The 25,491-nt window shown below is 37.6% G+C and overlaps 1 protein-coding gene across 11 annotated transcripts in view; it reads left to right on the top strand.

Annotated features, from left to right (window-relative positions):
• The window catches only part of NUMB (NUMB endocytic adaptor protein), a 178,835-nt gene that overhangs the window by 72,625 nt on the left and 80,719 nt on the right, over window positions 1-25,491 (top strand). For 8 of the 11 annotated variants that reach the window (XM_057544229.1, XM_057544236.1, XM_057544234.1 and 5 more), the window contains exon 3: window positions 8,655-8,739. The exons of 1 other annotated variant lie outside the window; for it this stretch is intronic. The gene's annotated coding sequence lies outside the window, so the exon portion shown is untranslated. Of the gene's footprint in view, window positions 1-5,342; window positions 5,470-8,654; window positions 8,740-25,491 lie in introns of all 11 variants that reach the window. 2 more of the 11 variants (XM_057544230.1, XM_057544231.1) reach the window with 2 other exon arrangements.

Here is a 25,491-nt window from a genome sequence, read left to right as displayed (position 1 = left end):
TCTTTTTTTTAACAGACTTTATTTTTAAGAGCAGTTTTAGATTCACAGCAAAATTGAGCAGAAAGTACAGGGAGTTCATATATTCCCTCTGCCCCCACATATACACAACCTCCCCGACTAGTAACATTTGGCACTGGAGTGGTGCCTTTGTTACAATCAATGAACCTACATTGCATATCATTATTACCTCAAGTCTGTAGTTTACATTAGGGTTCACTCTTGGTTTTGTACATTCTATGGGTTTTGGCAAATATATAGCATATCCAACATTAGAGTATCATATAGAATAGTTCCATTGTCCTGACATTTTCTGTGTTCTGCCTCTTTATCCCTCAAAACCCTCTAGTCCCTGGCAACCACTGGCAATCTTTTTAGTGTCTCCATATTTTTGCCTTTTCCAGAATGTCATAGAGTTGGAATCATACAGTATGTTTAGATTGGCTTCTTTCACTTAGTAATATGCACTTAAGGTTTCCCCATGTCTTTTCATGGCTTGATAACTCATTTCTTTTTAGTGCTGAATATTATTCCATTCTTTAGATGTATCACAGTTTACTATTTATCCATTCATCTGTTAAAGGACATCTTGGTTGTTTCCAAGTTTTGGCAGTTATACAGTAAGCTTTTATAAACAACCATGTGCAGGTTTTTGTGTGGAGTTTTCAGCTCCTTTGGGTAAATACCTGGGAGGAGGGGATTGCTGGATTGTAAGGTAACAGTACGTTTAGTTTTGTAAGAAGCTGCCAAACTCTTCCAAAGTGGCTGTACCATTTTGCATTCCCAGTAACAATGAATGAAAGTAACTGTTGTTCCGCATCCTTGCCAGAATTTGGTGTTGTCAGTGTTCTGGATTTTAGTCATTCCAATAGGTGTATAGTGGTATTTCATTGTCATTTTAATTTGTAGTTCCCCAATGGCATATGATTTTGAACATCTTTTCATGAGCTTATTTGCCATCTGTATATCTTCCTTTTTGTTTAGAAATTTATTTATTTATTTATTTATTTATTTATTTTTTGGCTGTGTTGGATCTTCGTTGCTGCGCGCAGGCTTTCTCTGGTTGCAGTGAGCGGGGGCTACTCTTTGTTGTGGTGCGTGGACTTCTCATTGCAGTGGCTTCTCTTGTTGCCAAGCATGGGCTCTAGGTGTGAGGGCTTCAGTAGTTGTGGTGCGCGGGCTCAGTAGTTGTGGCTCGCGGGCTCTAGAGCGCAGGCTCAGTAGTTGTGCATGGGCTTAGTTGCTCCGCGGCATGTGGGATTTTCCCAGACCAGGGCTCAAACCCGTGTCCCGTGCATTGGCAGGTGGATTCTTAACCACTGCGCCACCAGGGAAGTCCTGTATATCTTCTTTGTTGAGATATCTGTTCAAGTCTTTTGCCCATTTTTTAAATTGAATTGTTAGTTTTAAGAGTTCTTTGTATATATATTTTAAAATATTTATTTATTTATTTTGGCTGCGAAGGGTCTTAGTTGCAGCACGCTGGATCTTTGTTGCAGCATGCAGGATCTTTAGTTGGGGCATGTGGGCTCTTATTTGCAGCATGCGGTCTTCTTAGTTGCGGCATGCAAGCTCTTAGTTGCGGCATGCAAGCTCTTAGTTGCGACATGCATGTGGGATCTAGTTCCCCAACCAGGGATCGAACCCAGGCCCCCTGCATTGGGAGCGTGGAGTCTTACCCACTGGACCACCAGGGAAGTCCCTCTTTGTATATTTTGGATAACAGTCCCTTGTCAGATGTGTCTTTTGGAAATATTTTTTCCCATTCTGTGGATTGTATTCTCTTCTCTTGACAGTGTCTTATGCAGAGCAGAAATTTTTAATTTTAATGAAGTCTAGCTCATCAGTTATTTCTTTCACAGATCATGTCTTTGGTTTATTTTAAGAGTGATTATCATACCCAACGTTATCTAGATTTTTTTTTTTTATGTGTTATCTTCTACAAGTTTTATAGTTTAGCAGTTTACATCTAGGTTTCCGATGCATTTTGAATTAATTTTTGTGAAGGGTGTAAAGTGTGTGTCTAAATTAATTTTTTTGCATGTAGCTGTCCAGTTGTTCCAATATCATTTATTAAGAAGACTATCTTTTCTCCATTATAGTGCCTTTGCTCTTTTGTCGAAGATCAGTTAACAATGTTTATGTGGGTCCATTTGGGGCTTTAAATTTTAGAATGAGTTTGTTGATGTCTGCAAAACAACTTGCTAGGATTTTGATTGGAACTGTATTGAATCTATAGATCAAGTAGGGAAGAATTGATACCTCAACAATATTGAGTCTTCCTATCCATGAACATGGATTATCTCTCCATTTATTTAGTTTATCTTTGACTTTGCTCATCAGAATTTTGTAGTTTTCAAGATCTTGTATGTATTTTGTTAGATTTGCCATAAATTATACCTAAGTATTTAATTTTTTAGGTGCTAATGTAAATGTATTATTTTTAATTTCAAATTTCACTTGTTCATTGCTGGTATATTATAAGAAAGTGATTGACTTTTGTATATTAACCTTGTATCCTGCAACCTTGCTATAGTTAATTGCTTATTAGTTCCAGGAGTTTTTTGGCCGGACTCTTTTGGATTTTCTATATAGATGATCATATCATCTGCGAACAAAGACAGTTTTATTTTGTCCTTCCTATTCTGTATACCTTTTATCTCCTTCTCTTGTCTTATTCCATTAACTAGCATTTCCTAGTTAATGATGTTAACTAAGAGTTATATGATGTTACAAAGGAGTGGTAAGAGGAGACATCTTTGCCTTGTTCCTTTTTTTTTTTTTTTTAATATTTATTTATTTGGCTGCCCTGGGTCTTCAGTTGCAGCATGCGGGCACATGGGATCTTCAGTTGCGGCATGCTGAATCTTTAGTTGTGGCATGCGGATTTTTAGTTGTGGCATGTGGAATCTTTTAGTGGTGGCATGCAGGATCTAGTTGCCTGACCAGGGATAGAACCCGGGCCCCCTGAATTGAGAGCACGGAGTCTTAACTGCTGGACCACCAGGGAAGTCCCTTTGCCTTGTTCTTGATCTTTTCAGGAAGCCTTCTAGTTTCTCATGATTAAGTAAAATGTCAGCTGTAGGTTTTTGTAGATGTTCTTTATTAAGTTGAGGAAATTCCTCTCTACTCCTAGCTTGCTGAGAATTTTTATCATGAATGAGTGTTGCATTTTGTCAAATGCCTTTTCTTTACCTCTTGATATGATCATGTGACTTTTCTTTTCAACCTGTTAATGTGATGGATTACATTAAATGATTTTCAAATGTTGAATCAGCCGTGCATACCTGAGAATAATCCCACTTGGTTGTGGTGTATAATTCTTATTATACATTGTTGGATTTGATTTGCTACTATTCCTGGTCACATTTTTATTAATAGTTTCATTGGACCCTTTCATGGCATGGTGATCAAGTATTCAGTTGAAGCTTTGAAAAATAGCATATATATGGAATGACAGCACTGAAGTCAGATTTTTTTCCCCTCCATAGGCTGAATTGGTTAAATCTAGCAAGATAGAATTTAGAACACATTATGTAAAGATTTTTTGAGAATCAGCTTAATATGTGCAGTTAATGGCACAAACTAACTGCCTGCCTGTTTTTTAATTCCAGCTCTATCACTTAGAAGCTTTGTAACCTTGAGCAGGTTGTTTAACCTCTTCATTTCTCAATTTCTTCATCTATAAAAGGGATGTACTAATGGTACTTATCACATAGGGTTGTTTTGAAGTATAAAAGAAGTAATATACATAAGCCATTTAAAACAATACCTGGGACATGGTAAGGGCTGATTAACTGGTACCTGTGGTTATTATAAAGTTCTGCACTTAGGTTCAAACAAACTCAGTTGTTTAGGATTTGAGTGGTATGATCTAGCACAACTGAGAAGGATTAGCTAGCTTAGTGTTTTGTTGATTGTAAACGTAGGGGAGTGATAGTGTGATTTGGTTAGGATTAAAGGTCTAAAAGAGTGGTTAACAGCCCTGATATTGCCTCTATCAATTTCCCACTAAAATCGTTTGAAGAAAAAAAGAAATTTAATATTTTGAGTTTGAGATTGATGGAAAGCCCTTTGCCAGAATCTAGGAAAGATATGTAATTACTTACAAAGTAGAGGATCTGGATTGAGAAAAACCAACCTAAATATTTCTAGATTTTGGCTAAGATTCAGTGAAAGAAGGAAGGAAAATGTTTTATGACTTTTTTCTCATGGTCTGTCCCTGGGCCTGTAGACATAAGGTTAGCACCAACTGAAAAATTGGATTGCTCTTCTTCTCTCCTAATGACTTTCAAACTTAAAAAAATTATCATATAAAAGGAAGCTTTCTTTTTTCAGTGAGACCTAAACTGGACATGCGATATAATATTGCAAACTATCTTGTTGAATTTTTTCTATAACTTTCATCTTTTAACTAACTATACAGTTTACTTAGGTTTATAGTTTCTCTCTCCCACAACTAGAATTGTAAGTCCCATGAAGGCTTTTTTTCACTGAAGCACCTACAACAGTGCCTGGGACAACATAGACACTCAGTGAATGTTTGCTGAATGAATTGGATGAACAAAATCTCAGACTGAAGCTCAATATATTATATCAGTAAAAGCAATAGCAGCTTGAATTCAAGTCAGGACAGGGACCTGGAGTTCTACCCACTGGGTCCTGCCCTCTTCTACCCTGTGGCATCTCTCTAAGTAGCATAGTTTGAAAACTATTTTACAAGTAATATCTGTTGCTGGAGTAGGGTTTTCCCATTTCATTTTATCCTTCTTTCTATATCTAGAAACAGTAATTCCCAAAAAACAGCTGGGCCTCAGTGGGATGGTGGTAGATACATGTGATTGGCTACAGAAAGGCTCATTTCTTGTGGGAAATATACTTACTAAACTGTGAAGTTGTATTACAATCACTGGTTGAGAGAGAACCCCTGGTAGCATTGCATGTGATATCAGTGCAGAATATCAGAGAACACTGTCATGCTAATGTTTTAGATACTAAACGAAACAAAACAAAAAATCAGCATAGAAAATCAATAAAGTTGGGATAAAACCCTAAAATATAAACAGAAACAAATAAACCTAACTGTGTTTCAAATTAATAACATAATTTAAATAACATAATATTAACAAATTAATAGCATAAACACACAAATTAATAAACCTGTGTTTCAAATTAATAACATAAACACACTGAAGGGAGAAAGTAAGCCAAATAACTTTTGAGCATCCTATACTTTGAAATTCAAGATAAAAAGAGCTGTAAACAAATAACAAACCCTAATTTGCAGGCTGTTTTTTGTAATGGTGTAAATTGGTAATTTTGAAACTATTTTCTATCTATTTTAGGACTCAACAAATGAATGAGTGTATTGAGGAAAATGGGAGCCAGGTTTTTCATTGTTGGAGAAGGGAGTTTTAGATATAAGGAAGAAAAGACTCCAATGAACCCTGTGACGCTGGATTTGAATTGGAGGTTATGAACTCATGGTTTTGTTTTTTTTTTTTTTTTTTAAAGGTTTTATTTATTTATTTATTTATTTATTTATTTATGGCTGTGTTGGGTCTTCGTTTCTGTGCGAGGGCTTTCTCTAGTTGTGGCAAGCGGGGCCACTCTTCATCGCGGTGCGCGGGCCTCTCATTATCGCGGCCTCTCTTGTTGCGGAGAACAGGCTCCAGACGCGCAGGCTCAGTAATTGTGGCTCACGGGCCTAGTTGCTCCGTGGCATGTGGGATCTTCCCAGACCAGGGCTCGAACCCGTGTCCCCTGCATTGGCAGGCAGATTCTCAACCACTGCGCCACCAGGGAAGCCCGAACTCATGGTTTTTAACATTTATTTATATAAAGACAGAGAAACATACATGTATGCATGTATACACTTACGTATCTTTCTCTTAGAGACATATGTGTATATTTGTATGTATACATATATATGTGTATGCATATGCGTAGATGTGTGTATTTGTGTATATTCCAGCTTTGTTTGCTAAGAGGCCTAGAAGCAGTTACAGTGAACACACCTAACTCCCATATGCTGGTTTCGAAACCATTCTCCACTTAAAGGAAACCACAGCTCCTTGGAGAAATGGCTGATCCCAGGAGGAACTGGATCAGGGAAAGTACAAGAGGAGGCTGGAGCATATTATTGTTTCAGAAAGTAAGGAGATAGTCAAAGAATGGTGGGGACAGTCAAAAGGAACAGGAACCAGTTTGGAGAAGCATCCACTGGCCAAATGAATAATGATAGTTATAGATTATAACCCACTGAAAAAATAAGAACCATACAAATATAAGTAAGTGAATGAATAAATTACTAAGTTGGGGAGAAGTGAAAGTTATTCATTAAAATGGCTAATAGGCGTAGAACTGTTGGAATTAGAAAATGACCATTTTGGAACAATTAAAATAGTACTTTCGCACAAGAATCTTCTGCAGGTACCAAAACTATGGGGTAAAAGTTTGATGAGGAATATATTTACGTAGTCTCAAGACAGTTCCTAACAAAATATTTACTTATTACAAAGAGAAAAACAGTAACTTCACAGGGGAGAAACTTGGCAGATACTCCTTAGCCAAGTGATCAAAGTTAGCATCACTGGTAATAGAACCCACTAGCCTCTTGCAGCTTTTGATACGATGCAGTGAGAAGCACCCACCATGACTTTGTGACATTCCTACAAAAAATGCATAGCCTGAATTTAAACATGAGAGACCATCAGACAAACCTCAATTGAGGAACATTCTACAAAATAAATGGTCTGTGTTCTTTAAAAATATCAGACTTAAAAGACATAGACTAAGGAACTGTTCCAGATGGTAGGATTCTGAAGAGACATTACCACTAAATGCAGTACATGATCCTGAATTGAATTCTGGACTGGGGAGATCAGAGGACATTTTTAAATGGACATTTAAAGGACATTTAATGGCTTTATAGGACATTTTTAAGGCAGTTAATGACATTTGAATATGGGCTGTAATTATATAGCAGAAATTTTAACATTGACACAACACTGATTTGGTTAGCTATACTGTAGTTATCTAAGTGAAAGTCTGTGTTCCTAGGAAACTACATGAAAATATTGAGGGCCGAAATGCTATAGTGTCTGCAGCTCACTCTCACGTGGTTCAGAAAAAAATGTGTGAGGAGGAAAGAGACTGACAAAGCAAATGGGGTAAACTGTAAATAATTAGTGATATTTGCAAATTTTCTCTAAGTTACATAAAAAATTTAGGTAAAAAATTTACCTAAAAATTCCTACATTAAAATATTTGAGTTGTGATTGAACCAACTTGACCTTATCCGTGATTTGTAGAACTCATGAAAAGAACAAAAAAATTATTCTCATCATTTAGAGAAAGTAGAGTAGTGAAGGAAATGCTGATCAGGTAGAAAAACTCCAAATTGTTAAGATACAGAGTCAAAGGACCTGATTTTTTTTGTTTGGATTTCCGTCCTGGCGTATAACCTCGAGCACCTCATGTCCTATGTTCATTTCCTTAAACTTTTATAAAATAGGTAGTTTAAGGATTTCCTGAACATTTCCTATATAGCTAATAAGTTTTCTTTAAAAAGGTGCTTTGTAAAAATTAGATGGCCTTTGTTCTAGACAGATAATTTTACAAATTTATTAAGAAAATTTGAAAGCCATTTTTGCAATTATTTGTTAAAAGGGGATATTTTGGGGGATGGAAGTTCTTTCCTTATTAAATCTTTGAGCTACAATGAACACACAGTCATTTTAATAATTATTTTTATGTAATATGTCATTTTAATAATTAATATAATTCATATTTTAGACTAGTAACCTTCATAAAAACTCACCTTGATGATAGTATTGATGAGCTGTTTAACAAAATTATCCTATAGGATTTTTGTATAATATAATTCCTATTTTTCCTTTTTTAAAATGGTCATTGTATTGTATTGCTAAAATCACCCCCGTCAAAGAAACACCTAACCTTATCACAGATGGACGTATTATTGGTAAATGCAGGTATTGATAGAAATCTCATTATTCATTGTAAAATTATTTTATTGAGATTCTAAAGACAGCAGTAGTGACAGTTTCACTTGTTTTGACTAGTGTAAAATGCCTGGTGTAAAGGGACACAATCACTCTTTGGTGGTAACGATAATTGTACCCTACTTTGATGACATGTCTATTTCTTTCTGTTTTTCTCTTAAAAAAATTTCTTCCTACCAGTGCCAGGAATCACTCCTTCTTGACACCGCTCTTCCTGTTTTGGGCCCCTTGAATACTGCTAGTCTTAGAAAGTGTATGCGTGGAATGGGATTCGTGGGAGTCGTCAACAAACAACGTCTTATCTATTTGTCTCTTTCTCTATGTATATATGGTATTTTATATTTCAAAGATTCAGTAATTTACCTCTAGGCATTTGACTTTTATCCAGGGGAATTATTTATTATGAATTAGAGGGTATTCTGTTTGTATGTGAGTCTTATAGTTGCTGTGGAGACTTAGAGTGGTCATCTTCGTTATTTACAATAAAGCCCTGATTTCTGGGGGAAATTGTGAACCTCCTTTTTTTATTTTGTGTATCTGTTGTTTTGTTTGGATTTACATATCAATGTAATGTAGCAATAATTATGTTACCAACAACAATTTTGTGAGATGTTTATTATTCTCATTTTACAGATGAGGAAACTGAGGCTTGGTGAAGTTACGAAACTTGTCCAAAGTCACACAGCTTGTAAAGGGCACAGTCAAGATTCAGAGCCAGGTCTGTCCAACTTCAAAACTCTTAATCATGGCCATGAAACTTTGAAATAGCTGTGAAGTATCAACCTATGATAAGTTGTATTGATATTAATATTGCTTAACTGTCGTTTAATTCTTATTGATAATTTTTTTAATGGTGAGTTTTTTCATCCATAGTAATTTTGTGTATCTTTTAAATATTGTGAAAAGAAATATAATATAGTGATTGAGGGTCTGGGCTCTGGAGACAGCTACCTGGGTATGAATCACTAAGCGTCTCCACTTACTTGTGTGACGTTGGGAAAGTTACTTAACTTTTCTGTACCTCAGTTTTCCTATCTGTAAAATGGTGATAGTAATATTATCCACCTGATAAGGGTTATTGTGAAGATTAAATGATTTACTGTATACAAAGCACTTACAACAGTGCCTGCCATACACTAAGCATTCAATAATTGTTAACTATTAGTATTATCATCTCCTAGCAACCAGTAAAACAGATGATCATTATTTTTAATACTCTATTAGGAAATTTGGATAAAGCAAAGCTTAAGCAGCTCATGAAATCTATGTAAACCAAAATTAAAATTGAATAAGTTAGACCTAAAGAAAATCATTCATTTGATCAAGTTCAGATCTATTATAAAAGCAGACTGGGCAACTGCTTATCGGTCTCACATGTACAAAGGGTATTGTATGTATAAGCACCACACGTAGTAGGTCCACTAGAGGTACTCTTTGAGCTCAATATGATCATTGTATGATGAATGTGTTTTGTCTGTTTTCCTCTTGTAAGAGGAATTTGTATTCAAAATAAATGTTTACATTTTTAGGTGACTTTTAAGGAGATGGTGTTTTGGCAATGTTCACAGATAATTATCAAGAATGAAAACTTTACGTGTTATGTAAAATGTTGGCAACATTTCATCACTTGCAGGAGTGGTTATTAGAACTTACATTGTGGTGATTGTGCACACTGAATGACCTTTGGATCAGTGGGACCACAGCACATTGAACTAGAACTCAGCCATGTACCGATCATACGCTCCTCACTCATACTTGTTCCTTGCATCTGTCAGAATTCTGAAGTGTGATATCAACTCTTGCTACAATTAGTTAAAAAGTATATATAATTAGTGCCTAATAAGTTTATACCAATTGCAAAAATATCCATCAAAGTGAGTAATTTGAGTCAAGTTACATAAAAATTCAAAAGCTGTTATTAAAAATGGGACTTGCTTGTATATGAGCCCAAGATTCCAGAAGCTTTAATCTACACATGCATTTACTTTATTCCCTTTATTTTATCATATTGAGCCTTCCCTTCCTTGAACATAGTATAGTTTTCTAGCTAGTTAGATATTTAAAAATATCTTTCAGTAAAGTTTCTTTTTCTCCATAAAGGTCTCTCAAATCTTCTCTTAAATTTAATTATTAGATACTTTATTTGTTGTTACTATTGTAAATAGTATGTTTTTCCTCTTTTTTTTCTATTTTCTGTTTGCTGATATAAGCTTTTTTTGGTATAGAGATCTTTGTTTAGTATCTAGTTACTAAAGTATGATGATTGTAATTGTGTCTTCCTTTCCAATGCTTACACTGTTTCTTTTTCTTGCCTTACTATGCTAGTTAGGACTTTGACTACAGTATTCAATACAAGTGTTAACAGTGGGCATTTGTTTTTTGTTTCTGTTTTTTTTTTTAATTTTTTTTAAAGATTGATTTTTTATTATTTATTTAATTTATTTTTGGCTGTGTCAGGTCTTAGTTGCAGCATACAGGCTCTTTGTTGTGGTGTGCGGGCTTCTCTCTAGTTGTGGCGTGCGAGTTTTCTCTTCTCTAGTTGTGGTGCATAGGCTCCAGGGCACGTGGCCTCTGCAGTTGTGGTGCACGGGTTCCAGAGCGCATGGGCTCTGTAGTTGGCAGCACGCGGGCTCTAGTTGCGGCGTGTGGGCTTAGTTGCCACGCGGCATGTGGGATCTTAGTTCTCTGACCAGGGATCAAACCAGTGTCCCCTGCATTGTAAGGCAGATTCTTTGCCACTGGACCACCAGGGAAGTCCCAACAGTGGGCATTCTTATATTGCACTTAGTTTTTAAAAGGAAGTGCTCCTTACGTTTTACCATTAAGAAAAATCTTTGCTATAGATTTTTGATAGATACTCTGTAGGTTAAAGGCATTTCTGTTGCTATTTGGCTAAGATTTTGTATGTGTGTGAAGAATGAGTATTGAATTTTATCAGACGCTTTTCCTACATTTGTGAGATGGTCATGTGGTTGTCCTCATTCTGTTAATATGATGAATGACATTTATCAAGTTTCTAATGTTGAATCACCCTTGCATTGCTGGGATGAACCCAACTTAATCATGATGGTCTTTTTAAAAAACATGTAGTTGAGAGACTTCCCTGGTGGTCCAAAGGTTGAGACTTCACACTTCCACTGCAGGGGGCGCAGGTTCGGTCCCTGGTCAGGGAACTAAGATCCCACATGCCATATAGAGTGGCCAAAAAAAAAAAGTATAGTTGAATTTTTAATATTTCATTTAGAATTGTTGTATGTATGTTCACAGATGAAATTGGTCCATAATTTTTATTTCTTACAGTATTGTCCTTATTTGATTTGGTATCTAGATTATGCCAACCTTAAAGAATGAGGTGGGAACTAACCCCCCCCATCCCCACTTCCCAGAAGGATTTGTATAAGACTCGAATGATAGGGCTTCCCTGGTGGCGTAGTGGTTAAGAATCCGCCTGCCAATGCAGGGGACACAGGTTTGAGCCCTGGTCCGGGAAGATCCCACATGCCGTGGAGCAACTAAGCCCGTGTACCACAACTACTGAGCCTGTGCTCTAGAGCCCACAAGCCACAACTACTGAAGCCTGTGCGCCTAGAGCCCATGCTCCACAACGAGAAGCCACTGCAATGAGAAGCCCGCGCACTGCAACAAAGAGTAGTCCCCGCTCCCCACAACTAGAGAAAAGCCCGCCCACAACAATGAAGACCCAACACAGCCAAAAATAAAATAAATAAAAGAAAAAAAGAAAAGACTGGAATGATCTATTTTTTGAAAGTTTGGTTGAATTTCTGTTTGACTCTCTGGGCTTAGTGTTTTGGGGGGAGAGGTGTGAGCTTAGTGTTTTGGGGGAGAGGTGTGAGCTTAGTATTTTGGGGGGGAGATATGTATTTGGTTTTCTAAATGGTTTATCTAGGATTTCTGTTTCTAGTTAAGCCAGATTTTAGAAGGTTTTTCTCTTTTTTTTAGGAATCCATTCATTTTGTCTGCATTTTTAAAGTATTTGGCATAAAGTTGTTTAAAGCATTCTTTTTGTTATCTTTTAAATTTCTGTTATATAAGTATTTATCTGTCTTTTTTATTCCTCATATTTTTTGTGCCTTCCTTTTTTTCTTTCATCAGTCTTGCTAGAGATTTTATGTATTTTCTTAGCCTCATCAGAAAAACAGTGCTTGACTTTGATTTTCTCTATTGTATGTTTCCAATTTCATTAATTTCTGACCTTTCTCCTTTCTTCATTTTTAAGGGAAATGCAGAATCTAACATAAGAACAGTGGGGTGTCTCCCAGTTTCCAAGGACAGACTTTCATTAGGGATTAAGAACAGCTGGAACCAGGGCTTACAATGGTACTAGGACCTTACTTCTTTCTCTTTCCTTTGAGTCTGTTTCTTTCTGTCTTGCTATCAACTGGCTTTTCTACTCTTCAGTCTACATGGCAGAAAATAGTGAAAATGAGTCTCTGAAATTTGATATCAGTTCCAGCTTGGTGTGCTCTTGATTCCTCTAAAGATTTCAGATTTTTCCATCTGCATACTGTCTTTCAGAAAATTTTTTCTTTAGAATTCTCTTTAATGAGATTTTCTATAGTAAACTCAGTTATTTTGTCTGAAAGTCTTTATCACCCTCATTCTTGATAGATGTTTCTTTAGGTATAAAATCATGGGGTGGTAGTTATTTTTGCAGTCATTGGAAGAAATAATTCCACTGTCTTCTGGTGTCCATTGTTGCTATTGATAAATCAGCTGCCAAATAGTTCTTCATTTAAGCAAATCTTTTTCACCTCTGACTGCTTTTGAGTTCTGTGGTTTTTGGTTTTCTGAAGTTTCATATGTTGTGCCTAGGTTCGATTTCTTTTATTTATCCTATGTGAGATTTTGACTGTGAACTGCTTATTTTCCTTGGAAAAAATATTTGTGGGTGTTCTTTGAGGCCTAAGAAGGAAATGCATTGCTTCAAGAGGATTTACCTCTGGTTTTTTTTTTCCAGATGCCTCAGGTACTACAGTTTGGTGACTAGATTCATCCTTTGAGATTCTGGACCACCCAAAGGAAGTGAATTTGGGTTGCAATTATGTGTGTGGGCTTGCTTGTCTTCACAGTCTCTTAGGAATCCTTGTTCTCTTTTGCCACAGGAAGACAAGTTTCCTTGTAGTCCTTTGGGGATCCCATGTGGCAATGGGTGGACTAGGTTTACTTCTGGTTCACTTGTTTCCTGAGGATGAAACTTTTGGCGGGGGGTGGGTGTGTGTGTGTCCCAGCTTTATGAAGAAAGGGTCTTCTGTTGGATTTTCCATGTTGGGTGGGTCTTGAACTTTGACTTCTGTTCTTTGCCGGGAGATCATCAAATCTGAAGCTCAACATTGTGAATTAGGCAGATGTCTATAGGACAAAGACAGTTTTATTAAGCCACTTATCTCTTTCTTATAGATTTTGGTCTGGTTATTCCCTTTACCATCTTTTGAGCTCCTCAATGCTTTTAATATTTTTTGAAATAAAATTTTATCCATCACTTTTAGTTGTTTTCAGTGAGAGAATTGGGTGAATAATCTAGCCTAATATGTTACTGGAGGTGGTCTTTTATTCTAATTTCCTTGGGTTTTCTTTATTCTTTTTCTGATTCCTTCAGATAGATGTTTAGCTCACCAGTTATTGGCCTTATTTCCTAATATAAGCATTTAGAGCTATACATTTATAAGTGGCTCATGAGGTTTGAAATGGAGTATTTTCATTATTATTAACTACACATTTTTAAGATTTTGAATTTGCTGTTGTGATTTTCAGTTATGCTTGCCTCCTTAAGCCATGACCTAGGACCCACAAGTCAATTGGAATTTTGAAGTACGTGGATTTTAAAAGATTTATCCTGGGACTTCCCTGGCGGTCCAGTGGTTAAGACTTCACCTTCCAATGCAGGGGAAGCGGGTTCGATCCCTGGTCGGGGAGCTGGGATCCCACATGCCTCGTGGCCAAAAAACCAAAACATAAAACAGAAGCAATGTTGTAACAAATTCAATAAAGGCTTTTAAAAAATGGTCCACATCAAGAAAAATCTTAAAAAAAAAAATTTATCTTTTTGTTATATTTAACTCACCTTTAAAAAGAAACAGGATTTTCAATTTGTATTACAAAGCAGGACTCAACTATGCTGTATACAGGAGACACACAGGTGATATAGAAAAATAAAAGGGATAGGTGAAGATATACAAGGCAAATGGAAACACTAAGAAAGGAAGAGTTGCTCTGTGACCATTCCTTTCAGTGGCTTTTTGTCCCCTTCCTGATAGCAAACTTTAGTAAATAACTAATATTCCATATCGTTTGAGATGTTTTGAGGAAGTCTCAAAAAGATGGATTTTGTGTTAATCATAGAATAGTCATTTTCTTTTTCTTTCTTCTCCTCCTCCCCGTTCTTTTCCTGCTCTTCTCCCTTCTCCTCTTCCTTTTTCTTTACACTTGAACATATTTGAACTGGGATGTATCTCTCATATTGAGATGCATCTTACTATTGATGATATTTCACAATTAATGAACAATTATTAATTAACAGTTAATTTTGGCAGCATTTTTTTCTCTTTTGGAACATAAAATAATGATATATCTTGCAACTGATGGTATCTTAGCTTTGATGAAATATACATTTTTACATACATACCATGACTCTTTATCCTACCCCATCCTCTACTTGGAATGCCCCATTTTTTTGTCTCTCCCATCCTATGCTTATATCATTCAAGAGCTTAATGGAGGAAATAATCCTTATTTTCTCATCCTGACTCCTCTTCTTTCAGCACTTAGCACAATACTTTGTTAGACACAGGGTTGTATTTAATTAGCAATTAAGAGAAGTGTGTAGGTATAATGAATCATAGCACAGACTGTGACACATTTATATTAGTGACCAGTTTTTTAGCTTCTTGGTGAGAGGAGATTAATACCTACATTAGTTAAGATTGTTTTGAATATAAAGAACAGAGTCCAGTGTTTCCTACATTAAGCAAGTTAGAGAATTTATTAGATGGATGTTTAGTCATCTGATGATGTTCAAGAAAGAGTTTAACCAATGAAACAAAAAAAGTAAGTAAAGGGAATTCCCTGGTCGTCCAGTGGTTAGGACTCTGCACTTCTACTGCTGGGGGCACAGGTTCAGTTCCTGGTCAGGGAACTAAGATCCCGCATGCCGTGTGGCATGGCCCAGAAAAACAAAACAAACAAACAAACAAAAAAAAACCCAGTAATTAAAATATATAAAGCACTGTGAAGGAAATGAAAAGAGTAGTAACAGTAAAGAATTACAGGGGAGGAAGGAGCTTCATGATGGCGGAAGAGTAAGACATGGAGATCACTTTCCTCCCCACAAATACATCAGAAATACATCTACATGTGGAACAACTCCTACAGAACACCTACTGAACGCTGGCAGAAGACCTCAGACCTCCCAAAAGGCAAGAAACTCCCCATGTACCTGGGTAGGGCAAAAGAAAAAAGAAAAAACAGAGACAAAAGAATAAGGATGGGACCTGCACCAGTGGGAGGGAGCTGTGAAGGAGGAAAGGTTTCCACACATTAGGAAGCCCCTTCACAGGCGGAGACTGCGGGTGGCGGAAGGGGGAAGCTTCAGAGCCACGGAGGAGAGTGCAGCAACAGGGGTGCAGAGGACAAAGTGGAGAGATTCCTGCGCAGAGGATCGGTGCCCACCAGCACTCACCAGCCCGAGAGGCTTGTCTGCTCACCTGCCGGGGCAGGAGGGGGCTGGGAGCTGAGGCTCGGGCTTCAGAGGTCAGACCCCAGGGAGAGGACTGGGGTTGGCTACGTGAACACAGCCTGAAGGGGCTAGTGCGCCACAGCTAGCTGGGAGGGAGTCCGGGGAAAAGTCTGGAGCTGCCGAAGAGGCAAGAGACTTTTTCTTGCCTCTTTGTTTCCTGGTGTGCGAGGAGAGGGAATTAAGAGCGCCACTTAAAGGAGCTCCAGAGATGGGCGTGAGCCGCGGCTATCAGCGCAGACCCCAGAGATGGGCATGAGACGCTAAGGCTGCTGCTGCAGCCACCAAGAAACCTGTGTGCAAGCACAGGTCACTATCCACACCTCCCCTCCCGGGAGCCTGTGCAGCCCGCCACTGCCAGGGTCCCGTGATACAGGGACAACTTCCCCAGGAGAACACACGGCACACCTCAGGCTGGTGCAACGTCACGCTGGGCTCTGCCACTGCAGGCTCACCCCGCACTCCGTACCCCTCCCTCCCCCTGGCCTGAGTGAGCCAGAGACCCTAATCAGCTGCTTCTTTAACCCCGTCCTGTCTAAGTGAAGAACAGACGCCCTCAGGCGACCTACACGCAGAGGCGGGTCCAAATCCAAAGCTGAACCCCAGGAGCTGTGCGAACAAAGAAGAGTAAGGGAAATTTCTCGCAGCAGCCTCAGGAGCAGTGGATTAAATCTCCACAACTTGATGTACCCTGCATCTGTGGAATACCTGAATAGACAACGAATCATCCCAAATTGCGGAGGTGGACTTTGGGAGCAATGATATATATATATTTTTCCCTTTTTCTCTTTTTGTGAGTGTGTATGTGTATACTTCTGTGTGTGATTTTGTCTGTATAGCTTTGCTTTTACCATTTGTCCTAGGGTTCTGTCTGTCTTTTTTTTTTTTAGTATAGTTTTTAGCACTTGTTATCATTGGTGGATTTGTTTTTTGGGTTGGTTGCTCTCTTCTTTCTTTCTTTTTTTATTACTTAAAAAAATTTTTTAAATAATTTTTTATTTTAATAACTATTTTATTTTATTTTATCTTTTTCTTTCTTTCTTTTTATCCTCCCTTTTATTCTGAACCGTGTAGATGACAGGCTCTTGGTACTCCAGCCAGGTGTCAGGGCTGTGCCTCTGAGGTGGGAGAGCCAAGTTCAGGACACTGGTCCTCCAGAGACCTCCCAGCTCCACGTAATATCAAACGACGAAAATCTCCCAGAGATCTCCATCTCAACGCCAAGACCCAGCTCCACTCAACAACCAGCAAGCTACAGTGCTGGACACCCTATGCCAAACAACTAGCAAGACAGGAGCACAACCCCATCCATTAGCAGAGAGGCTGCCTAAAATCATAATAAGGCCACAGACACCCCAAAACACACCACCAGACGTGGACCTGCCCACCAGAAAGACAAGATCCAGCCTCATCCACCAGAACACAGGCACTAGTCCCCTCCACCAGGAAGCCTACACAACTCACTGAACCAACCTTAGCCACTGGGGTCAGACGCCAAAAACAATGGGAACTACGAACCTGCAGCCTGCAAAAAGGAGACCCCAAACACAGTAAGTTAAGCAAAATGAGAAGACAGAGAAACGCACAGCAGATGAAGGAGCAAGGCAACAACCAGACCTAACAAATGAAGAGGAAATAGGCAGTCTACCAGAAAAAGAATTCAGAATAATGATGGTAAAGATGATCCAAGATCTTGGAAATAGAATGGAGAAAATACAAGAAACGTTTAACAAGGACCTAGAAGAACTAAAGAGCAAACAAACAATCATGAACAACACAATAAATGAAATTAAAAATTCTCTAGAAGGGATCGATAGCAGAGTAACTGAGGCAGAAGAACAGATAAGTGACCTGGAAGATAAAATAGTGGAAATAACTACTGCAGAGCAGAATAAAGAAAAAAGAATGAAAAGAATTGAGGACAGTCTCAGAGACCTCTGGGACAACATTAAACGCACCAACATTCGAATTATAGGGGTCACAGAAGAAGAAGAGAAAAAGAAAGGGACTGAGAAAATATTTGAAGAGATTATAGTCAAAAACTTCCCTAATATGGGAAAGGAAATAGTTAATCAAGTCCAGGAAACACAGAGTCCCATACAGGATAAATCCAAGGAGAAACACGCCAAGACCCGTATTAATCAAACTATCAAAAATTAAATACAATGAAAAAATATTAAAAGCAGCAAGGGAAAACCAACAAGTAACACACAAGGGAATCCCCATAAGGTTAACAGCTGATCTTTCAGCAGAAACTCTGCAAGCCAGAAGGGAGTGGCAGGACATATTTAAAGTGATGAAGGAGAAAAACCTACAACCAAGATTACTCTACCCAGCAAGGATCTCATTCAGATTTGACGGATAAATTAAAACCTTTACAGACAAGCAAAAGCTAAGAGAATTCAGCACCACCAAACGAGCTTTACAACAAATGCTAAAGGAACTTCTCTAGGCAGGAAACACAAGAGAAGGAAAAGACGTACAATAACAAACCCCAAACAATTAAGAAAATGGTAATAGGAACATACATATCGATAATTACGTTAAATGTAAATGGATTAAATGGTCCAACCAAAAGACATAGACTGGCTGAATGGATACAAAAGCAAGACCTGTATTTATGCTGTCTACAAGAGACCCACCTCAGACCTAGGGACACATACAGACTGAAAGTGAGGGGATAGAAAAAGATATTCCATGCAAATGGAAATCAAAAGAAAGCTGGAGTAGCAATTCTCATATCAGACAAAATAGACTTTAAAACAAAGACTATTACAGGAGACAAAGAAGGACACTACCTAATGATCAAGGGATCAATCCAAGAAGAAGATATAACAATTGTAAATATTCATTCACCCAAGATAGGAGCACCTCAATATATAAGTCAGATATTAACAGCCATAAAAGGGGAAATCGACAGTAACACAATCAAAGTAGAGGACTTTAACACCCCACTTTCACCAATGGACAGATCATCCAAAATGAAAATAAAGAAGGAAACACAAGCTTTAAATGATACATTAAACAAGATGGACTTAATTGATATTTATAGGACATTCCATCCAAAAACAACAGAATACACTTTCTTCTCAAGTGCTCATGGAACATTCTCCAGGATAGATCATATCTTGCGTCACAAATCAAGCCTTGGTAAATTTAAGAAAATTGAAATCATATCAAGTATCTTTTCCGACCACAACGCTATGAGACTAGATATCAATTACAGGAAAAAATCTGTAAAAATACAAACACATGGAGGCTAAACAATATACTACTTAATAACCAAGAGATCACTGAAGAAATCAAAGAGGAAATTAAAAAAATACCTAGAAACAAATGACAATGAAAACACGACTACCCAAAACCTATGGGATGCAGCAAAAGCAGTTCTAAGAGGGAAGTTTATAGCAATACAATCCTACCTTAAGAAACAAGAAACATCTCAAATGAACAACCTAACCTTACACCTAAAGCAATTAGAGAAAGAAGAACAAAAAAACCCCAAAGTTAGCAGAAGGAAAGAAATCATAAAGATCAGATCAGAAATAAAAAGAAATGAAGGAAACAATAGCAAAGATCAATAAAACTAAAAGCTGGTTCTTTGAGAAGATAAACAAAATTGATAAACCATTAACCAGACTCATCATGAAAAACAGGGAAAGGACTCAAATCAATAAAATTAGAAATGAAGAAGAAGTTACAACGGACACTGCAGAAATACAAAGGATCATGAGAGATTACTGCAAGCAACTTTATGCCAATAAAATGGACAACCTGGAAGAAATGGACAAATTCTTAGAAATGCATGACCTTCCGAGACACAGCTAGGAAGAAATAGAAAATATGAACAGACCAATCACAAGCACTGAAATTGAAACTATGATTATAAATCTTCCAACAAACAAAAGCGCAGGAGAATGGCTTCACAGGTGAATTCTATAAAACATTTAGAGAAGAGCTAACACCTATCCTTCTCAAACTCTTCCAAAATGTAGCAGAGGGAGGAATACTCCCAAACTCATTGTACGAGGCCACCATCACCCTGATACCAAAACCAGACAAAGATGTCACAAAGAGAGAAAACTACAGGCCAATATCACTGATGAACATAGATGCAAAATTCCTCAACAAAATACTAGCAAACAGAATCCAACAGCACATTAAAAGTATCATACACCATGAGCAAGTGGGGTTTATCCCAGGAATGCAAGGATTCTTCAGTATATGCAAATCAATCAATGTGATACACCATATTAACAAATTGAAGAATAAAAACCATATGATCATCTCAATAGATGCAGAGAAAGCTTTCGACAAAATTCAACACCCATTTACGATAAACACCCTCCAGAAAGTAGGCATAGAGGGAACTTACCTCAACATAATAAAGGCCATATATGACAAACCCACAGCCAACATTGTCCTCAATGGTGAAAAACTGAAAGCATTTCCACTAAGATCAGGAACAAGACAAGGTTGCCCACTCTCACCACTATTATTCAACATAGTTTTGGAAGTTTTAGCCACAGCAATCAGAGAAGAAAAAGAAATAAAAGGAATCCAAATTGGAAAAGAAGAAGTAAAGCTGTCACTGTTTGCAGATGACATGATACTATACATAGAGAATCCTAAAGATGCTACCAGAAAACTACTAGAGCTAATCAATGAATTTGGTAAAGTTGCAGGATACAAAACTAATGTACAGAAACCTCTTGCATTCCTATACACTGATGATGAAAAATCTGAAAGTGAAATTAAGAAAACACTCCCATTTACCATTGCAACAAAAAGAATAAAATACCTAGGAATAAACCTACCTAAGGAGACAAAAGACCTGTATGCAGAAAATTATAAGACACTGATGAAAGAAATTAAAGATGATACAAATAGAGAGATATACCATGTTTTTGGATTGGAAGAATGAACATTGTGAAAATGAGTATACTGCCCAAAGCAATCTACAGATTCAATGCAATCCCTATCAAATTACCAATGGCATTTTCCACAGAACTAGAACAAAAAATTTCACATTTTGTATGGAAACACAAAAGACCCCGAATAACCAAAGCAATCTTGAGAAAGAAAAATGGAGCTGGAGGAATGAGGCTCCCTGACTTCAGACTATACTACAAAGCTACAGTAATCAAGACAGTATGGTACCGGCACAAAAACAGAAATCTAGATCAATGGAACAGGATAGAAAGCCCAGAGATAAACCCACACACATATGGTCACCTTATCTTTGATAAAGGAGGCAAGAATATACAGTGGAGAAAAGACAGCCTCTTCAATAAGTGGTGCTGGGCAAACTGGACAGCCTACATGTAAAAGAATGAAATTAGAACACTCCCTAACACCATACACAAAAATAAACTCAAAATGGATTAAAGACCTAAATGTAAGGCCAGACACTATCAAACTCTTAGAGGAAAACATAGGCAGAGCACTCTATGACATAAATCACAGCAAGATCCTTTTTGACCCACCTCCTAGAGAATGGAAATAAAAACAAAAATAAACAAATGAGACCTAATGAAACTTCAAAGCTTTTGCACAGCAAAGGAAACCATAAAGAAGACGAGAAGACAACCCTCAGAATGGGAGAAAATATTTGCAAATGAAGCAACTGACAAAGGATTAATCTGCAAAATTTACAAGCAGCTCATGCAGCTCAATATCAAAAAAACAAACAACCCAATCCAAAAATGGACAGAAGACCTAAATAGACATTTCTCCAAAGAAGATATACAGATTGCCAACAAACACATGAAAGAATGCTCAACATCATTCATCATTAGAGAAATGCAAATCAAAACTACAATGTGATATCATCTCACACTGGTCAGAATGGCCATCATCAAAAAATCTACAAACAATAAATGCTGGAGAGGGTGTGGAGAAAAGGGAACCCTCTTGCACTGTTGGTGGAATGTAAATTGATACAGCCACTATGGAGAACAGTATGGAGGTTCCTTAAAAAACTAAAAATAGAACTACCGTACGACCCAGCAATCCCACTATTGGGCATATACCCTGAGAAACCCATAGTTCAGAAAGAGTCATGTACCACAATGTTCACTGCAGCTCTATTTGCAATAGCCAGTACATGGAAGCAACCTAAGTGTCCATCAACAGATGAATGGTTAAAGAAGATGTGGCACATATATACAATGGAATATTACTCAGCCATAAAAAGAAATGAAATTGAGTTATTTGTAGTGAGGTGGATGGACGTAGAGTCTGTCATACAGAGTGAAGTAAGTCAGAAAGAGAAAAACAAATACCGTATGCTAACACACATCTATGGAATCTAAAAAAACAAAAAAATGGTCATGAAGAACCTAGGGGCAAGACGGGAATAAAGACACAGACCTACTAGAGAATGGGCTTGAGGATATGGGTAGGGGGAAGGGTAAGCTGGGACAAAGTGGGAGAGTGGCATGGACATATATACACTACCAAATGTAAAATCGATAGCTAGTGGCAAGCAGCCGCATAACACAGGGAGATCAGCTCGGTGCTTTGTGACCACCTAGAGGGGTGGGATAGGGAGGGTTGGAGGGAGGCAGATGCAAGAGGGAAGAGATACGTGGACATATGTATATGTATAACTGATTCACTTTGTTATAAAGCAGAAACTAACACACCATTGTAAAGCAATTATACTCCAATAAAGATGTTTTAAAAAAAAAAGAATTATAGTGGATTGTATTTAGAAAGAGAGGAAAAGAAGGCCTCATCAATGAGGTGACATTTAGGTTGAGACTTGAAGTATGAGTGGAAGACAGAAGTTTTTTTGGGTTTGTTGTTGTTTTTTTAGTATTTATTTATTTATTTGTCTATGCCGGGTCTTAGTTGGTGGCATGTGGGATCTAGTTCCCTCACCCCAGGGATTGAACCCGGGCCCCCTTCCTTTGGGAGCACAGAGTCTTAACCCCTGGACCACCAGGGAGGTCCCGAAGACAGAAGTTCTTGAAGGTTCTGAGAGAAAAGCATTTTAGACAGAGGGAAATAGTAGGCCCAAAGTGGGAAACAGCTTGCAGTTAACTGAAAGAATACTAGTTAGTTGAGGAGAGTGCCACCTCGAGGTAGGAGAGCAGGCAGGGGCTATACCTTAATACGCTAACATCTGCTGCGCATTTGTGAAGTGCTGGCCACTGTTCCAAGCACTTTTTGAGCAGTGTGAATTATTATGCTATACTGACTGTGAATGCTGAGAGTTTGGATTTAATTTGAAGATGCATTGGGAAGCCATGGAACTATTACTCAGTGCCATGATCCATTTTTAAAGATTACGCTGGCTACTTTGTACATAGTTGATCAGAAGGGGACAGCAGAGGAAATAGAAATGAATACTAGTTGATGGTGGTTCTGGTAGGAGATGAAGTAATCTTGGACCATGGTTCTGATGGTAGAGGTGAAGAACAGTGGACAGATTTAAGATATATTTACAAGTCTTTTGTTGATGGCTTGGATGAAGGGAGAGGGCTGTTAGGGAAAGGAAGGAGTCAGATTGGAGAGAGTTAAAGAATTGAAGAGATGGTATGTGTAGATAATTTGTGAAGTTATTTGTCAGTAAAGGAGAGCAGAGCTGTTTTCAACCTTCTTGTGTCTATCATTTTTCCAGTGGCATTTCTGTCTTTTAAAAAAATTCTTGGAACCAAATATATTTTTATTCTAGTCTGCCTCTCCAGATTGCAGCACCTTTTTCTTATCCCACACTTGACAGATGCTTAGAGGAGGAAAGTCAGTTGAAAAGTAGGCTAGCATTCTCAGCAGTTCTGCCCTTTTTCATCAAGATGTTCCTTGCTAAATCAGTCCTTGCTATATCAGAGCAAAACAATTTTGTTCTATAAGTAAAGGTTTAATTCTTGAAAGAACAGCATCTTAGGAAGTCAGTCTCTGTATATGTGTGTTGTGGGATTAGGGGTGATGGTCATATGTATTTTTATCTGTTAAGTCTCAACATGCCTTAAAAGATAAAGGTAAGGATAGCTGAACCGCAAATTCAGTTCACCAATTGTTTTCTCAGTTGAAAGGCAAGTGATCAACTAAAAGATAAAATTGGTTGTGTAACTGAAAGAAAACTCTCAGAAGGGATAGCTTTCTTTTTTAAATGTTTCTTAAATATATATAGGTTCAGCTTTTGAAACCAACTTTGACTGCAATTTTATTTTTATTTTTTAATTATCTATCTATCTATCTATCTATTTTGGCTGCTCCGGGTCTTAGTGGCAGCATGCGGAATCTTCGCTGCGGCATGCGAACTCTTAGTTGTGGCGTGCGTGCGGGATCTAGTTCCCTGACCAGAGATTGAACCCGGGCCCTCTGCATTGGGAGTGCGGAGTCTTATCCACTGGACCACCAGGGAAGTCCCTGACTGCAGTTTTAAGTAGACAGGGTCTTTCCTCATTTTATGAAGCTCTAGTTTTCCACTTTTTTTAAGGAGTGAGTAAAGAAGCCATGTATCAAAACAAAAGGGAGAATTTTGTGGACAATATGAAAATTAGTAAAGCAGAAATCTGAAATTAAAGTCAGATAATAGATAAGGATCATGGAATACTGTTTAAATCAGTGGTTCTTAAATTTTTGGTAGTTACAGAATCCTTTGAGATACCAAAGAAAGTTGAAGAATCTGGCCCCAGAAAGTGCACAGATACATGTGCATTCAGATTTGTACATAATCTTAGGGCATTGCTAAATCTGAAGAGCCTATGCAGATGCCCTGGTCGAGAACACGTGGTCTGAATGGTAATCAGGGCTGAGGAGTAGAATGTGGCTAGAGAGCTTCAACATTCATACTGTGACAGTAATCTCTTCTCAAATACCAATCTTTAGGGCAGCCCAGACTCAATTTGTTGTTGTTTTTTTGTTGTTGTTTTTAAACCTTTGGTCTCACAGCTGATAAAATAATTTTTAGTTTTAGCTATTGAAAATTAAAGTAATCTGTTCTTAAATTTTTTTTCTTTGAAAATGCCATAGATGGCAGGGTTTTCTGAAATAAGGCAATACAGTATTCAGGATACCCTAACATATGAAACCCATTAATAAAAAAAAGTCAAGGTGAAATGCAAATTTCAAATTTACTGACACCTAGGATTATACATGAACTGAATGAATGTTTCCTTTGAGAAGTAGATTCAAAAAACAAACGAACCAACCCTTTGTTCTCTCTACTTTTCCATGAATCTGTTTGTAACATAACTTTCTCACAAAACTGAGCGTGAACTTTTAAAATGAACTTTATTAGTCCTATAGGTTAAGTATTGGACATATTTATTTCACAATTGGTGATGGATCTGTACTTTGTTACTTTTCATTTGGCTCAGTGCCTAAGTGGAACACTGAGCTAGTGATACAACTTAATAAATTATAAATTCTTTCCTGTTAGGCAGACTATGCCAGTTAGACCAATATTTAATGAAATCCAGAACTCTTAGGATTCACTGATTGAGTAGGTGATTGACTAGATGACCTACCTCTAAGTCCTTTGGCCATGGTAAGAGTCTAGGATTCCTTACATTTTTTTTCACTTACTTAACTTGATCAAATAAAAGGATTTCTTTCCTTCACTCTAAATCTTGAAAGCAAGTTTCACATCATAAGAAAAAGTAGAAATCAAAGAAAGAAAATTCAAAAATGAAATACTTTATGGTATAATATTATACTTTAAATGGTGATTTAATATATGGCTTACATTTTTAGTGACTGAACAGATTA

This window comes from Balaenoptera acutorostrata, chromosome 3 (genome assembly GCF_949987535.1).
Source record: "Balaenoptera acutorostrata chromosome 3, mBalAcu1.1, whole genome shotgun sequence".
In the NCBI taxonomy this organism is placed as follows: Eukaryota; Metazoa; Chordata; class Mammalia; order Artiodactyla; family Balaenopteridae; genus Balaenoptera; species Balaenoptera acutorostrata.
This window is presented reverse-complemented; position numbering and strand designations above follow the sequence as displayed.